Below are 18,332 nucleotides of genomic sequence, written 5' to 3' on the forward strand. Positions count from 1 at the left end.
CACCTCGTTCTCTCCTGGGGATGTGACAGAGAATAAATAGATCATGTTCGTAAAGGACTTCCTAATCCTCAAAGGAAAGATTAATACAAAGACATTCATTATTAAACCAGATGTCCTTGGGCATTTTAATTCCAATCTGAAGAATGCAAAACAGGCGAGTCACAGCTTCCTTGTAATAGCACCACGCTAGCTCTGCAAGAATTGAGCAGCTGCTTGAAGCATTGGCTAACTACCTAATTTTTTCCCTTCACACTGGAAGGCACCCTGTAAGGTGATGATTTGTTTTAGTCTATCAGAGATCAGAGTGGGCACCTTCTCCTCCTAGAGCGTTTTGGAAAGTCATCAGGATATTAAAAACACAAAATAGGTCTGGTAGGCAGTTCTGTCTGGAGAAGCTGATTTTTTTTTCCAGCCCGAGAAAGAATTATTTGTTCTTCTCATGTGCAAGGACAATGAGTGGTGCGCTATTTGGGGAGGATATTTGCAGTTGCGGGAATGCCACAGGCAAACCTGTTGTTTTTGGCTGGGCCTCTACAACAGGTGGCCATGCCTTTCCTTTTGCCTGGGAACACAGCAAATTCCTTCTCAAGGAAGTTTCAGGAAAGTTTCCCATTTATGATCAGAGTGCAGAGAAAGATTGGCACACACGTTGAAATTACTTCCTGATAAAGGCAAACCAGGTTTACACTTTGCTTTTGTCCTAACTCAGCGTGACCTTAGGAACCCTTAAATAATATTACCCTTCTATGTGGGTTTTTTTTTTTCCCTGCCACCCTGGCAGAAAGCAAAACCCCTCTGAATCTCATCTCCAGGCAGGCAACTTTCTAATTCTGCTGGCAGCTCCTGGCTACCTGCTATGCCTGGTACGTGGCAAGGGCCTCTTGGCTGCCGCACCATTGCTCAGGGTTGTGCAGCCCTCGGGACGGATCACTCCTCAGCGAAGAGATTGGATTTCATTGCGGAGCTGATGACACACGGACCTGCTTGATAGTTAACGCTGCAAATCCGGCTGGGGCCGCCGGGCTGGGATGGCAAATTGGCTGGTGGGTGCGATTCACCCAGCCTGGACGCAGCAGTTTGCCCCAAGAGAACCTCAAATAAAGTTAGGATTAATCCACACCAATAACTCCACCATCCTCTCTACATTGTTGTTCTGGCTGCTGTGGAACAATGTGCTAGATTCCTGAAACGCTGGGCTGCCCTGATTCTTTGGGTGAGCAATGAGTCTCCCCCTCTGCCCCCCTTCCGCCCACTCCCCCCCACCCTGAGACATCCCACCCCCACCGCACCCTCCGAACAGGCCAGAAAATTATTAGACACACAGAGTCAGAGGATTAAAAAGTCGTTCATTCACTAAGTAACAAAGGAGTTATTACATGCGTACCCTTAAAACTTCAATACCGGGCTGAATTCCAATTCACGCGAATGCCACAGCGAGCTAGGCATGGGGGAAGTCATGCCAAGCCGGACAGCATGCCTCTGGCATCAGGCACGGGGAGTGCCGCCGTTCCACAGGGATTGTGTGGGAACAGGGATTCTGAAAATTGAGCTCAGACATCACCAAGGAGAGGACAGGTGGCCCTGCACAGGATCAAATGACTCCTTTGTTCCAGCTAAGGACCTTTGTCAAAAATGTTTTGCGCTCCTCTTTTGCCTTTTAGATCCTTTCCATTTGGGCCTCTTGCTCCTTTCCTCCATCCCACCCGGCATAAAAAGAATGGGGTCAGTTGTGGGTTTGCACAACTGAAAGCAAGTGAGCCTTGGCCCCACAGCGTCCAGAGAGGCAAGGGCAATTCATTGAAAACACACACGGCACTTGCTCGTGTAAATGTGCTTCTCTGCACTCACGGGAACTTGCCTACCACGCCTGCTTGGGGCACAAGCGGCGGAGGGTCTTCGCGCCCGGCTCAGTAGGGGCTCCGCACCACCGCCCGGGGCGGCAGGAAACAGAGAGAAAGTTCTAAACCACCCCCCCCCGCGCCCGCCCCAAAAGGGAAAGTTGGCTTCCTATGCAAATCACTTATCCCAAAGTGCTGGGGGGGGGGGGTTGCCGAACCCATTTAGGAAAAAAAAAAAAAAGGCAGAGCTTTTCTGGTGGTGAGACAGATGCTAACTTTTCCTCCCCAGATTTGTTGAGAACTGGCAAAAGCAATTAACACCCTCTAGTAATTGTCTGCCCTGGGCAGCCTAGCAGCCTGTTCCCAGTCTCGTCTTCCCTTTCTAGGAGCAGGGGTCTTCCCGTGTACATATTGACATCAGAGTCTTCCGTGAGTTGGAAGAAGTTGGAAATTGCACCCTTGGCTATTACACCCTTGGCTTCGTACACCCACTTTTTTCTTTTCCTTCCCTAATGGTAAACCTCTGCCTGGGCTGATAAGGAATTTTATCATTCTGCCCCGAAGCCACGGAAGGAGCCGCCTGCTTAGAATTCCTTTCAAAGACTCATTTTAAGTAATCCCGAGCCTTGCTCAGCTCACTGCTTCGGGGTTGTCTTCTCACGTCCAGAAGCAACACAGTTTCAAAACTGCTGGAACAGAAAAATTAATCTGCATTTTTCTGGAAGGGCTGTCTGTGCTCATTTGAGGCCGGTTCCGCCTTCTCAGCCGCAAACGCAGTTAAGTGCTCAGAGTGGGAAGCCGAAATGAGATAAGACGCCCCGTGTAATTCTTTTTCAGGATATTCAGTTATCTTTCTTCTAATCCGAAGCGCAGGATGGAGGCTAAAAGCTCGAGATGGATCCTGCACAATACATTCCAGCGACTGCAAACTGGAATTGATTTACATATTCTACAAACCGCTTTTAAGCCCCTTACAATGACTGGCTGACATCACCAATCACCGTTAGAGGCAAAGTGGGGAGGGGGTAGAAGGGGGTGGGGGTGCGGGGGGGGGGCTCAGAAAATCGGCCTCTCGGGTTCCCTTCGGAAAATGCAGCCGCGACTCCAGGGCAAACGGCCGGACTTGGAGGGGCATGTGCTAGCCCGGCGAGCCCCAGCACCGTCGCGGGGGTCCCCGGCTGCGCCGCCCTCGCGGCCCCCGGGCGCTTACCTGCCTCATGTTTAGAATTCCATGACCCATCCGGCAGGGAGCGAGCTGCCTCGAAGCCCACGCCGCGGTCTTCAGAGGGGAAACACCAAACCCAACAGAAGCCCGCAAGACAAAAGCAACTCAGGGAGATCCACAGGCAGCAAAGAGCACGTTTTCTTCCTTTTTCTTTGATCTGTTGCTACACGCACTCTGCCCAAGACAATGTCAAGTTTCTCAAGCTTTTCTTCCCCAGCCTATGAAAAGTCGGGCTCAGGGAAGCGAGGACCGCCTGGCTCTTATTTCAAATCGGGTCTCAGAGACGTCGTAGGTGGCTGGCTTGGGCCCCAGAGGAGCCCCGCCAATCAGGAGAAAGGGGTGGGTCCTGGGAGCCAGAAATGCTGCCTCCGCGAGGATTAGAGAGCTTTCGGGATTTAAATGGCTGGAAGCAGCTGGAAACGCTGCGAACGCTCCCCAAGTAAAGGATGAGTTCTATTCTTATCTCCACGCTCTGGATCGGCTCAAAGCCTAACTCAACTAGCCCGGGCCCTAAGGCCTTTGGCTTTTAGGAGCTCCTTAAAAAGCACAAAGGCATTTGGAAGGTGCACAACTACTCTGGCCAGAAGAGTGCAACATTCAGGACCCACCCATATCTTGAAAAGGGTGTTTTTGCACCAAGTGCTACTTTGGCAAAGATGGGAGGGGTGGGGGGGGAGGAATCCAGATTGTTATGCAGAACACCTTAACTCAAACAGGCACCTGCCTCATTTCCATATAGATGAACTGTACTTCCAGTCTAAAAACAAACAAACAAACCCAAATCTAAATGGGAACTTGCGCACAAATCTGTTGAAATGCAACAAAGGACCAAGAATCTATCTGTTGAGGGCCCGAGGCATGATTTCAGATAATACTGTTACTAGAAAAAGAAACACTGATGTGTCCTTAAGAAGAAAATGTCTAAGGTAAGTGCACCTACTGCTCACTGCGGCTGCCTCACCAGCAGAGCTGATCTGGTGAGCTTATTAACCAACCGGGACCTAGCTGGCCATCCTCTCAGTAGAACTTAAACCCGGACTTAAAAAGAAGTCCCAAAGTTCGCTTTCTTGACTCTACATAAACAGTAACTTAATTCAACTCTTAACCAGTGTGATTTCAATGCAAATCTACCTTTGAATTTCAAAAAAGTGCAAGTCGACCAAAGACTACTTTGTGTAGCGCCAGTGGTATATATATATTCCTCCCCCTCCCCAAAGAAGTGACTAAAATTTTGTGAGAGTAATTCAGTGAATATTTTTAAAACCCTGTATCAGAGGCAAAAATACCAAGTTAGGGCATTAATGGTTTAGGGAGACAACTGCATTTGCCTTCTGCAGTCATCATCCCAAAGGTAAATGTGAGCTGGGATTTGCTCTCACCATCACTGTGCCCTTTCAAAGTTCCATCCATCTTTCTTCTCCTTCAGCCTACTCCCCTACCAGCCTACAAAGTCAAATGTCACCCCCTCTTCTGTGCTTTCCCCAATGCCCCAGGACAGATTAATCCCTTCCCTCCTCTATGCTCATAAAGCAGTTCACAGACACCCAGGTGGTGTGCTGGTAAATGTTTAACAACCGGCTTTCAAGAAAACAACAACAACAAAAAACCCCTGAGGATTTGGGGTTGGCCTTTGCCAATTTCCATAGTGTAAACACTCCCTCCTTTCCCACCATGAGGACACCGAACACCAAGTTGGAAAGAGTCGTGCCAAATCAGGAGATGATAAGCACCAGCTTGAGCAAACCGTAATACACCTCTGCTGTCACTTCCATGCGGTACTGTCATCATATACTCTCGAGTCTCTCTCCTGTTAAACTGTAACGCTCTCAAGGGCAAGGATGGCGTCCTATTCATCTTGTAACCCCAGCCATTTGCACTGTACCTGCTGTGTAGCAGGTGGTCAACCAATGTGCGTAGAGAGAAAACGCAATGCAATGTGCAGCTTCTCCGAGACACGGACACTCAATCTGATTGCTGCCACTGCCTCATCCACAGAAACTGAAACTCTTACGGTTACCTTTTTACCATAATGCTATATCTATTCTGTACTTATGAAAACAATAAGCATAAGCCATCTTCCATCCTAAAACTCCCACATCTGAGCACCATAAACAGACCAGAGTGAAAGACTAGAAGCCCATTCTAAACAGAGCCTCGGCTTCATGGATGTATTTGTGAGACACCATATTTTTTATGTTTTTATATGAAGGCATCACACGCTTTTGCATCCACAAACTTGCACATCCTATCAGCTATTGATTACAAAGATCTCCAGGAGGAATATATACAATAACCTCTGAGAGGTATATGGAAGGGCATTTCCACTGGTAAGAGAGACAGTAATTGATGATGGTCATCTCTACTCTCTTCTCATTATGCACAAAGACAGGAATGCTACTGGTGGTGTCGTTAACAAATAGCACTTACGAGTGCCTAGTGTGAGCCAAGCATGTTGCCAGGTTCTTTGCAAACACGCACCATTTTCTCTCCACCAAAATATCAAAAAAGTAGACATCACCATTGTTGGGCTAAGGTCGACAGACAAGATCACTGAGACAATGGAAATAACCCAAGATCTTATTGTTACAAATTGCTGTACCAGGAATCACTTGTTTGGGATTAGGATTACTCTGCGTTTTGTTAAAGTAAAATGTGCTGTCTCCAGAAGTGTTCCGGAAACGCCTAAAGAAAGTGGGTGGTGTAAAAAAATGAACTCTTTTTCATTTATAAATAAACAAATATAACTTTTAAAACTTCTTTTTTTTGGTATAATTTTTAAAACTTCTAAATGAAATAAATGGCCCCTTGAGGGTTGTCCATTAAGTGAGCATTCGATCCACTTATTGGGACCAGTGTGAGCAAGTAAAGTGAAACAAGTAAAGAAACATGCTTGACCAAAGGAGAAGATGTCCTCTCCTGCAGTGTGTGATAAAGAGTGTTTGCAAATGACAGCAGAAGGGATGTTGCAGTGTTGACGGATATTCCTTAAAAAGTAGCCTAGACAACAGTTCTGTGTAGTTATGTGCAGATTCGGTTATAAACAGACCTGCACAGTCAATATCACATAGGTGCCTAGGCACTTGGCCCTGGGAAGGCCCTACTGGACATGGGCGGGCATTCGCCTGGCACCTCACAGGAGAACTAGCAGGATGCATGCCCCCTCTTTCTGTGTTCTATCAGGGTCAAAGCACATGGGATCAGCACCTGTATAAGTAAATAATGGTTGACCAGCAGTAACTTTGTATAGTTTATTGAAATACCCATCAGGATGCACCATTAAAAGTCAGTGAAAACCAAGGTGAAATTGCCTAGTCAGCCACCTGGAAAGTATGCTTGATCAGAGCGCAGTCTTCTGAGTCTATGAAAAGTGTATTTCCTCTCCTTCAGAGGTTCCAGAAACCCAGTTGCTTTATACCTATGGCAGCAAAGGAAAATCTGAGGAATACTGTACTTGAAGTAATTGGTCAAGGTAGTTTAAGACAACAACAACACAAGGCCCTGGTTAGAAAAAGAAAAGCCCACCTAGAATTCTTACAGGATGTCACAGAACAGCAACAAGTTTCTCCTCGTTGGGTGTAGGTACTCATTACACCTGTTTCCTGGAGTTGGCTGATGGAAGCATTGTGGCTTAACAGAAGCACAGGTCATAGATGCCATTTGGAGTCCATTTTTGGTGTCATTGTGGCCGGTGAGCTGGCTGATGGACTTCAAGTAAACCAACTGACACCTGAAGGCCCACATTTTTCAGGGGAGAGTTGGGCAAATTATGGACTGAATGTTTGTGTCCTTCCCAAAATGCCTCTGTTGAAATCCCAACCCCTACTGTGATGGTATTAGGAGGTGAGGTGCTATCTTTGGGAGGCGAAGGTGGAGCTTCATGAATGAGACTGGTTTGTTGTAAAAGAGATCCCAGAGAGCTATCTCACCCCTTCACCTCATGAGGACAGCAAGAAGACAGCTGGCTGAAGCAGGAAGCAGGCTCTTACCTTCTACCCAATGTGCCCACCCCTTAATCTGGGACTTCCAGCCTCCAGAATGTGAGAAATAAATGTCTGTTGTCTACAAGCCCCCTAGTCTGTAGTACTTTGTGGTAGCAACCTGATGGATGAGTGGGAAAGGTTGTTGTAACTGTTGCTTGTGCGAATGTTTTGGATGACAGACTCTGGAAAGAAGGAAAGAAATCTGTGAATACAAACACAGAAGGAAGAGCCATCCTGTGAGAAATGGTTTTGGAGAATGTACGCTAAGGGCAGACTCGCAGACAGCCCAGAGCTGACTAACTGGTCACCGGTCAGGGTTTTCAATACACTGAACTTGATGTTTCCTCACTTGAAAATTAAGCAATTAAAACAAATCTTGCTATTTAAAATTTTAATCATAACTATTTAATAATTATAGAGGGGAAATATTTTGCTTTTAGAGGGGAAATATTTTGACGTTTCCTAGTTTTTGTTCATGGATTAAATATGGCTGATCCTTCATTACCTTCCTCTTAGTAAGGTGGTAAAGGTTTATAGATGAGCTTGGCGATGGTTTTTATATACTCCTCCTGCTGTCAGATATTCTCTACACTCCCAATGAAACCTTCTGCTTCATGTCAACACGCTGATATCCTACTTCCCCGAAGTAATTCTTCAATTTCTAAGTCATCTACTTTTTTTGCTACAATTTTGTGCTTAAATTTGCAAGAAGAAAGCTATTATAATAATTTATTTTGTACTTGTCTTATTAACCCCTTTCCTAGGCTCTGAGGTCAGTGAGGCCTGTATCAGTCTGGGTCCTCCAGAGAAATAGAACCAGTAGGATATAGAACATATATCTTGAAATTTATTTCAAGGACTTGGCTTCTGTGATTGTGAGGACTGGTAAGTCTGACATCCATTGAGCAGGCTGACAGGAGCTGATCCTACAGTTCTGAGGCAAAATTTCTTCTTCCGGGCAGCCCGGGTGGTTCAGCGGTTTAGCACTGCCTTCAGCCCAGGGCCTGATCCTGGAGACCTGGGATCCAGGCCCATGTCAGGCTCCCTGCATGGAACCTGCTTCTCCCTCTGCCTGTGTCTCTGCCCCACCCCCACCCTCTCTCTCTCTCTGTCTCTCACTAATAAATAAATAAAATCTTAAAAAAAATTTTTTTTCTTCCTCAGGGAAACCTCAGTTTTGCTTTTAAGGCCTTCGACTGATTGGATGCAGCCTACCCACATTCTCAAAGAGTCTAATTTGCGTAAAGTCAACTGATTATAGCTGTTAACCATATCTACCTATGTCCTCACAGCAACCCCTAGATTAGAGTTTGAGTGAATAACTGGTACTATAGCCTAGCCAACGGACTGTTGTATATCCCTTATAATAACAAGCACACAGGATATGGTCAATTAGTCAGTAAATGTTTACTGAATTGCTGCAACTAATAATAATGACAATTTCAAAACAGCCATCAGTAGAAGGCTCTCTTCTCTCTAAATGATGAAATTTTGCTAATAGATTTATTATGTGCTTCTCAACTGCAACACTGGAAAGGTAGGAGCTATGTAATTTTGAGATAAATTGGATTTCTTTTTTTTTAAGTACTGGGTTGAGATTTATTTATTTTTTATATAAATTTATTTTTTATTGGTGTTCAATTTGCTAACATATAGAATAACACCCAGTGCTCATCCCATGAAGTGCCCCCCTCAGTGCCCGTCACTCAGTCACCCCCACCCCCCGCCCACCTCCCCTTCCACACCCCCTAGTTCGTTTCCCAGAGATGAATTGGATTTCTAACTGGTGATTCTGTATCAAGTCATAGTATTCATCAAATGTCAGGATGGAATGGGATTTTTTCATAGAAAGACTCAAAATTTTTGCATCCCTTCTACTCTGTCTTTGGAATCTACTCAAAGATACGTTTTAGCAAAAGGAGGGAATTAAACCAAGAAAGAGGAGCCAACAGGACTCCAAAAACAGGGAAACCAACATAAAGAGAAGCAAAGATGGTAGATGTGGCAGTCCTAGAAAGACCCCCATCTAAGCGGTAGCAGGAAGATGGACAATTCTGGTCTGAGGTCTCCAGGGCAAGAAATGATATTGATAGATGACATTCGAGGATGAACAGGTACACAGAGATATAAGCAAAAGGTGATACTGTTATTAATTCCAGGAAAAGCAAAAGAACGCACCTAAAGCAGCACAGTCCTAAGACACTCCTTACATCGGCAGGGATCTCTGATACAGATCCTGCGGCAGAGATGACTGGAAGCCAATCCAATATCCATCTTCCCCCCATATCTTCCCAACAGAGCTTCAGTGTATTTGGTGGCAGAAAGGTGCCCAGCTGAGGAACATTTGCCAGTCTCCCTTGCAGGTGTGGGTAAGGATATGAAATTGCATGGCCTATGGAATTCTGGAGGGCTTCTGGAAAAGCTCTTAAAAGAGACACATGGTTTGCCTGTCGCCCTTCCCAAATTCCCTACCAGGAGAACGGATGTAATATCTGAGGGACTGGGCGACTCTGTCGCCATGAGAAGGCTGGAACACGTGGTAGAGCTGGAAAACAGGAAAGACAGAAGGATCCTGGATTCCTGAGGACATCTTGAGTCTCCGAATGAGCCCTGAACTTTGTGTTCTGTGCAAAAAATAAACTGCTAATTAGTGGGAGCCAGTGTTTTGGAGTCTGTGGCTCATAGATGAACACAGTTCCTAACTGACACAATTTTATTGGGAGGATGTGGGGTGGGATGAGGAGGGTGGTGCAAGAGAGGTCATTTCTTTCTGATCCTATGCAGGATGTGAAAGATAAGGTCTAAAATTCATAAACCGAGAAAGAGCAATAAAAGCATATTACGGGAAATATGGAAGTACCTATCAGAAGAAATATTTACAAGTTGAAAGTGGTTGCTCCTAGAATGGACTGGGATGGCTGTTTTTATTACAAGTCTTTAGTATATTTGTACTTTGAAGATATATTACTTTGATAAAAATTAAAATGAATTAAAAATAAACAAAAAGATACTCGCTGGTGATTAAATCAATTTCTTGTCCTTAAACTCACTTCCTGTATTAGCAGTATGTTATGATTATCTGGCCCATAGTTAACCAAAGAGTCAGAATAGAGCATTCGAGAAGTTACATGCCTGATGGCCCATGTTGAACCTCAAGTGCAATGTCACCACATCACGCACATATGATCTGATTGGCATTTCCTCTTTTCCCCACCACAGATTTAATTTGCTCAGAGTTTAAGACTGATTTGCCATGTGTAGTGGGAAATACATATATCAGACAGCCCTGACTTAAGCTGTTTTAGACTAACCTTCTTTTAGATCTCCGGGAATCAAAATTCTACAACCCAGCTGTCTTAATAATTCATTAGACTAATTAAAAAAACATTTTCTTTTTATTCCTAATTGGCATCATTCTTGACTTAAACTCATTTTTTCCCCAAAATTGGGCTTAAGGATGGCTAGGAATAACTGGTTACTCTATATTACTACCACTTTACTTCTTATTCTTTCCTCTCTCTTCTTTTTCTTATATAAGAAAAGGGTTAGTCTCTCAAACCTTTAATATCTTAATGCTCAAAGCTGATTTTTAAATTAGCCTTAGAGATTAAAAACACATTTACTTTTGTGAATCAGATCTCAGTTTTTCTCTGTTAGAAACAAGCAAATCAGGCTGGTTCGTTGATAATCACATGGACAGAAGGTGAATAGAAATTTTAATCAAAAGAAGCTTTGAACAGGATTTGCGCTCCTTGCCTGTAGAAAGACAATGCTTTATCCTTTAGATTGACACTTCTCAGATGCACAGAAAGACTGCTGAAATGGCTGTATTTTTTCCCCTGATTGGCACTACTCAATAAGTGGTTCCCAGCAGAGGAAAACCTCACGATGAGCCAGAATCATGGCTTACATGCCTCTCTCCTTTGCTAGACACAGATCAGGCTGGTTTTTTTTACTCTCTTTTCACAGCCAAGAAAGAATAGTTGACCTTATTTCCTTATAACTAGGTAGCTCACCGTGAGTTTTTCCTCTGCTGGGAGACACTTATGAAAATTCACACATACTGAGCTAGGCTTCCCTCTACTATTCCCCTGATACAAGATGCAAGATAAACATAGTGAGTCGCAGCAAGGAAAAAAATGCGAACATTGGGTCTCAGTGCCTTGGCTTTCTCCATATTTACTAAAGAGCTCTCTTAAATGTCTGAGGAGCTGCATTCAAATGAAGCTTCATTTTATTTCTTCTTCGATTTAATGATTTCCAAAAGGAAGGGCCTACATTGCTTGTCTACTTCATAAATGGTGCCACTATTTAAAATCATTTTAACGTGAGTGATTTAAAGAACATGGTACAAAAAAATAAAGAAAGAAAGAACATGGTACAATGAACAAGATAACCGTACCCTTATTTGTGGCTTTATCAGCTTTATCTATGTTGTATCAAAAAGCCCTACTGACATTTCTCCTAAACCATATCTGTGTGTGGAAAAAATAATTTCGTTATGGTCATCTCTAGAAACCAACCAACTGGCTATACTTTTCTTCAACTGGGTAAATTAACCCAGTTAAAGGAATTCAAAACCAGCTGATACACTCTGCTCTAAGAGGTCTAACTTGGTTAAACCTTAAATTAAGAAGTGGACACCGTGGGGCACCTGGGTGGCTCAGTCGGTTAAGCATCTGCCTTCGGCTCAGGTCACAATGTCAGGGTCCTGGGATTGAGCCCCAGAGTCAGGCTCCCTGCTCAGCGGGGAGCCTGCTTCTACCTCCCCCTCTGCCTGCAGCTCCCCCTGCTTGTGCTCACTTGCTCTCTCTGCCAAATAAATCAATAAAATCTTTAAAAAAAAAAAAGAAAAAGAAGTGGATGCCTGCCCTAGAGAGATGTGCTATTAAATACAATAAAGCCCGCCAGGAGGTATTGGTGCTTAGAGGAACGAGAGGAAATGAAAGGAATCCCAGATCTCTGTGGACCAGTTATGTGTCAGGCCCTCTCGAAGAAGGAGCTAAGTTGCTGGTGTGTATTATGAGAAACTGGAACCCATCTCTCTGACTCCAAATCTCATGTTCTTTCCAGTACATGGCGCTGGCCCACACCCCGTTCCAGATGCAGCTCTTCTTTGGAAAGAGGCATCAAAACCCAGCATGCCTGTGCGTCAGTGGCCACAACACTCCCTCATCCCCCGTGCCTCATACAGGACTATTTGGGATTCCCCACCTGGATTTCCATTTGGTTCTGAAATCGCCAACCTCAATCCACCTCCCAAAGTATCTCACACTGCACCTACAAGGTAAATCAGGAGTTTACCATTATCTTTGAAAACACACTGAAGCACTTTAGTGATTTTTATTTTCCTATAGTGGCTCTCCAAATTTGGGCTGTGTTCATTAAGTCATTTGTAGATGGCGGGAAAACACACATATGCCTATTGATGGGGCAATCCTCATGGAAAGAGGTGTCACTCTTGTGCTATGTGGGGCAGGATGTGAATTTTTCTAAGACTGTAAATGAGGTTTTCCTTCTCCATTCAGAATTTCTCAAAGGCTTTCCCACTGGAATATGTTTCTGCAATTCATTTCCACAGTTAGGAATGCATGCAGCCTGTGGAGGGCTTTTCCTTGTTCAAAAGTAGCTGGTGCATCGGTGATTTAGCCACTGATTTCCTCAGCAACATATAGATATCTGTAAATCCCTATGAATTCAAGTGTAAAGACAAGGACTTCTACAAGAAAAAGAGGCTGAGGACTCTCATGCCTTCACCTCATGCTGACAAAGATGTGACGGCATACTTTCCTGGTGCCCGAATGGGCCATCATTCATTCAGGAAGTATTTATTGAGTGCTCACTACATGGCAGGCATTGTTTCAGGTGCTGGAGAGGGAGTCAGACAGATACAAACAGGCCGAGGGCTGCCCTCCTCAGTATCCCTTCTAGTGGAGCGACAGAGACAAAGCAACAAATACCTACAGAGCGGGTCTGATGGTGATAGAAGTTCTGGTCAGAGAGAAGGGAGTCCTGGGGTACGGTGGGGTAGGGATGATATTTTATAGGATGACATTTCAGCAGAGTTTTAAGGAAGTAAGGAAGCAAGACTTTGGGCCACAGTGATGGGTGAGACAGAGTTATCCAAGCCAAGGGAGCAATAATAATTGCAGATACTCTAAGGCCAGGGCAAACTTCACTCAAGGAGCCTGTCACAGTTGGAGCAGAGTGAGCAAGGGTGACAGTGGTAGGAGCTGAGCTTCAAGAACGTTTAAGAGCATGCAAGTTCCTGTGTGCATGTGTGTGTGTTGAAGGGGGTAGCTTTTGTGGGTCATGTAGGGTCTAGTAGATCACCAGAAGAGTTCTGGGTTTTCTTCAGAGCAAGGCAGGGGAGACTCTGAGGCACTGGCGCTGAGGAGTGACAATAGCCAATCGACTTTCTAGAGTTCAGGGTGACTGCTGGGCTCTATTGGGCAGAAGGAAGGTTGCCGAGGATGCTTTTTTTGTCAACTAAGTCAACCAGGTAAGAGATGGTGGTAGACTGGGGCAGGCATGGCAGTGGAGATAGGGAGGCTTGGGTAGATGTTGGATGCATCGAGACGGCCGAGCCGATGGGATTTGCTGACAGAGTGGATGTGTTAAAGAGTAGATACTAGGGTGACTTCCAAGTTCTCTTCTGGAACAGCTGGAGAAATGGAGTCACCATTTACTGACATGGGGTCAACAGCAGGGAAGCTGTTCGGAGGAGGGGCCCTTTCCCTACTTCAGTCTCCTGTGGGAGGAGGAGTCTGAAGGCTTTGTAAAATCATCCAGATGAAAAGAAGGTCCAGGGATATGCAAACCAAGCCAAAAAGTTTATACTACACAAGGAAGAAAACATTGCCCATAAATACATGATTTATTATTCCCAATCAATGCAGTAGAGCAATGTGGCTGGGAGCACCGATTCCAAAAACAGCCTCAGTCCAAATATCAACTTTGTCACTTAATAACTGTGTGAATATGGCCCATCTGCTTATTCTCCCTCAACGCTATTATGATTTGAATAAAGCAGCTTGTGTAAAAATAATACTATTTAACATTTACTGAGTGCCTACTAAATGCCAGATGCTTATGAGCATGTTAAATTCTCCTCCCCCCCCCCCGCCGCCGCCAACGTGAATGGGTACTAGTATTATCTCCATTTCCCAGGAGTAAAAACTGAGGCACGGAGAGGCAAAGTGACCCACTGAGGTCATAAAGCTAGGAGCCCACCGATCTTGATTTACACATTCAGGCTGACTGGCCCCTGAAAACATGCTCTTACCTCCAGAACTATGAGAACGCAGTGCAAACTCAAAACTATAGCTTGTGTTATGATGAGGTAACTATTAAAACGATAAAATGCCCAATGGTCACTCATATGTTTGTAAAACTCTACTTGTATTCATTGTGTGACTCAGTTTCCATCTGTGCCTCACTTCCTCCAGCTCTATTTTGGGTACACAGCCTGTGTTCTTCCTTCTGTGGAATGCATAGATATGGTGAAACTTTGCTTAGAAAATCAGAACAAGGAGTGCCTGGGTGGCTCAGCGGTTTACCACCTGCCTTTGGCCCAGGGCGTGGTCCTGGAGACCCGGGATCCAGTCCCACGTCGTCGGGCTCCCTGCATGGGGCCTGCTTCTCCCTCTGCCTGTGTCTCTGCCTCTCTCTCTCTCTCTCTCTCTCTCTCTCTCTCTCTCTCTCTCTGTCTCTTATGAATAAATAAATAAAATCTTAAAAAAAAAGAAAATCAGAACAAGGCATTCATTCTTCGAAAGTTCCCTTTAAAAATACCCAGGGGCACCTGGCTGGCTCAGTGGGAGGAGCATGTGACTCTTGATCTCAGGGTTTTGAGTTCGAGCACCACGTTGGGCGTGGAGCCTACTTAAAATAAGAAAAACAAAAAAAAAGCGCCCAAGGCACAGGAGTCCTGAAGAGTCAGAAAACCCATTACAAGTGTGCAAATGTTGGTTTCTCACTGTCATTAGTGACATTTAAGACTGTGACTTATTTACATGTGTTCCACATACGGAACACGAACCAATTGCTCAAATATACTGGTAAGTAGCTCCAGGGTAGGCAGTGATACTCGGTTGCTCTCACTTGGCCCTAAATCTGAATTGTGGAAGTCTCACCCCAACCCCAAAGTGCTTGCAGATGGGATGGTCCTGAACCTCTGCACCTTATTTCTCCCAATTACAGTCACATCCTCTGGCCTAATGAGTTCCTAAAACTAGTGTTCATTTAGGGCAAGTTTCCAGATGTGTCTTAAAATTAATCAGTGCTAGGAATAAAAGATAACAAGACCCCAGAAGCTTCTGGCGGGCACATTCTGTAACTGCACGTGCTATTGTAACACTCTCACATCCAGAAAAATTTAAGTGAACTATGCCACGCCTATTTCTTCTTGCTGTCTATCTCCGACAAGTCACTTACTCTCTGAGCTTCAGTGTCCTTATTTGCACAAAGAAAGCATCAGTTGACTTGTCTGCCCATTCAAATCACCTGAAAGAGATACTGGTGAGAGGGTCCCAGTCCCAGAGACTCTGATTTAACTGATGTGGGTTGGGCCTGGGTGGGGAGATTTTTTTGAAAGCTCCCCTAGGGAATTAGATTGAGCAGCCCAAGGTTGAGAGCCATAGGTTGGTCTAGATTGGAGGTTCTCAAATGTTAGCATGCATCACAATCCCCTGGAGGGCTTGTTAAAACACAATTACCCGCCCCACCCGAGTCTCCGATCCAGCAGGTCTAGAGTGAGGCCTGGATATCTGCATTTCTGACAAGTTCCCAGGTGGGGCTGAGCCACTGATTTGGGAACCTCTTCTCTGGATCAGAGGTCCACAAACTCCGGCCCTTGGGCCAAATCCCACCCACCACCTGTTATTGTATGATCGGTGAAGAATGGTTCTTAACATTTTCAAACGGCTGAAAAAATAATCAAAAGAATTCTATTGCAAGTCATGGGAAAAAGTATATGAAATTTCAATTCCAAGGTCCATAAATAAAGTTTTATTGGAAGGCTGTCACACCCATTCATTAAACCAAGCCAAGGCCTGGTGTGATTGCATGCTTGCCTGTGAAGCCAGCCCGGACCGCCGACGGTGGCTAATACTCGAGCTTGATGTGTTTACCTCCTGAAGCAGATCAAAACATGCTCCCCCCCCGCCCCTCAAATATGCCACTTTGGCATTGGAATTATTTTGAGCTAAAGGCAGCTGAGAACTGGAGCTCCTGGCTGGCTCAGTTGGTGAAGCGTACAACTCTTGATCTGGGGGTTGTCAGTTCAAGCCCCACATTGGGTGTAGAGATTGCTTAAAAATAAAATCTTAAAAAAAAGACAACTGAGAACCAATAGATGCAGGAAGAATTCTCTGCCCTGTTGTTGGCCTAAAACCAGGGCACCAATTTCCCTTTGGGGAAGGTGCTCCCCCCAACAGGGGAGAGAAGAAGAGTGATCCTTCTCATTGAAGATGGGGTGTCAACACCAAAATAAGTTTGCATAAACAGACCATACTGATATAGCCCTTCCCGTCTGGGAGTTGATATATCTCCTCATCATGTTCCCACATTTTATCATTCCTTGAAGCCCAAACCCTCTTTTCTTTGTGAAGAAAGAAGCCCTAGAGTCTCACTGCTTCTTAGGTTTTGCCCCTTATCTGTGAACTCTCCTGCACACACATATTAAAAAACTATGGGCCTTTTGACTGACTCTGGTTAGTTTAATTCACAGATCCCAGTAACGAAACCTAAGAGAGTAGAGGAAAAGTTTTCCCTTGCTGACACTCCTGACCCAAAAGATGGGAGAAGCTGAGGTTTGCAGCCTCTTCAGTTCTTTTTTTTTTTTTTTGCCTCTTCAGTTCTAAAGTCATGCTTTACCTTACCTCAATTCCTCAACAGATATCACTGGAACCCCAACTCCTGGTCTGTGCCTGCAGCCTGCCATAGAACACGACCACATGAAAGGCCACTCCGTCAGAAAGAGCCTCTCAGAAAGCAGATGGCTTAGGAGACCTAAGACCTAATAGAAACACTGTGGGCTTTTACCCGAGCCTGTATCCTTTCTGGTAGCAAATACGCATGAAATGACCACCAAAGATCCCTCTGCAGCAAAGACCCCGGGACACGGCCACCGTGCATGCTAACTGAAGGGTCTTTCTGACAAAATGGCAGGCATGCCATGAGCAGGGTGAAGAGAGGGGCTGCTATTTATTCTTAAATCTCTGAAACCCAAAGAGTTATTTCATGGTCTTTTCTTTTGAATAGTTATTTCATGGTATTTTAATGAAAGCCTGATACATAAGAATTCTTTGGTGATAAAGAAGACATGAAAACACATTCTACTGGAAATAAGCACGCAAGTTGTAAAACTTTCTTAAAAGCCCCTTCTCCTCCTGAATCATGCCCCTAATTAAATTTAAACGCAAGTAATACCATCCACAGGTAACTAACTTGGTCTTATTTCTCCCTGTTTCTTTGAAAAGATGTGTATCCTTTCAGGTAACTATTCCCTTGACAGAAGGTTGCCATGGATACATTTTTTTTTTAATTGAATGCTGGTATTTGAAAGCCTGTGCAATTTAGTGAAGTATACCTGGCCTGAGGGTTATACTAATTTAAGTGCCTGTCTTTAATGCTAACAATTTTATCTTAATACAGTTGCTCTGTGCGTTTGGCATGTGGTGTTCAGGAGCAGTTGGAAATGGTGTGGGAGTTCCTTAAGGAAAAGCAAGCAAGACAAATATCACCGGGCCCACCTAACTAACTGCAGGTGAATCAGTGGATGCTTCACCCGCCTGGAATTTGTCTGTTCTCGGCATGTTTAATAATGAGTCATGCGATGCGTTTGCAAGGCTCCCAGGGCCCAGGGCCACGTGATGATTTTCTGTGCCTAAGTCCCTTGGCTTTGTTCAGACAGGCCGCTAATGCATCCCACAAAGCTGACCTAATGCTACTTCAGTGGCTCTATTTTTCTTCTGTGGCTCAGCCTGAACGCGACAGTGAGGAAGTCGATTGTCAGGCATGCAAATCGAGAGAAAAATATGCCATATTAAATCACAATGGTGTAATAAGGTATTACTCATGGGCAAATGACTTCTGGTTCTCTCCCGAGTAGGGGCAAGTTAAAAATGGAACGGGCCACAGAAGGAATGTAGCCTTTTCATTGGCATTCCACCTTTGTGGAAGCAGTGAGCACAGTACACTCCCATACACATGTTATGGCTGCTGTAATTCTACCTGAAAATAGAAGCCACCTGATATCTCACACTAGCCATGAGTTCATTAGGTACG

General features: G+C 44.8%; 1 protein-coding gene across 6 annotated transcripts in view; it reads right to left on the reverse strand.

The window, feature by feature from the left end:
- Positions 1–18,332, reverse strand: part of MID1 (midline 1) — a 344,420-nt gene that overhangs the window by 151,954 nt on the left and 174,134 nt on the right. The window contains exon 1 of one of the 6 annotated variants that reach the window (XM_055338672.1): positions 3,049–3,302. The exons of the other annotated variants lie outside the window; for them this stretch is intronic. The gene's annotated coding sequence lies outside the window, so the exon portion shown is untranslated. Of the gene's footprint in view, positions 1–3,048; positions 3,303–18,332 lie in introns of those variants that run through there. 6 annotated transcript variants of the gene reach the window in all.

Source organism: Nyctereutes procyonoides, unplaced genomic scaffold (assembly GCF_905146905.1).
Source record: "Nyctereutes procyonoides isolate TBG_1078 unplaced genomic scaffold, NYPRO_anot_genome, whole genome shotgun sequence".
Lineage (NCBI taxonomy): Eukaryota > Metazoa > Chordata > Mammalia > Carnivora > Canidae > Nyctereutes > Nyctereutes procyonoides.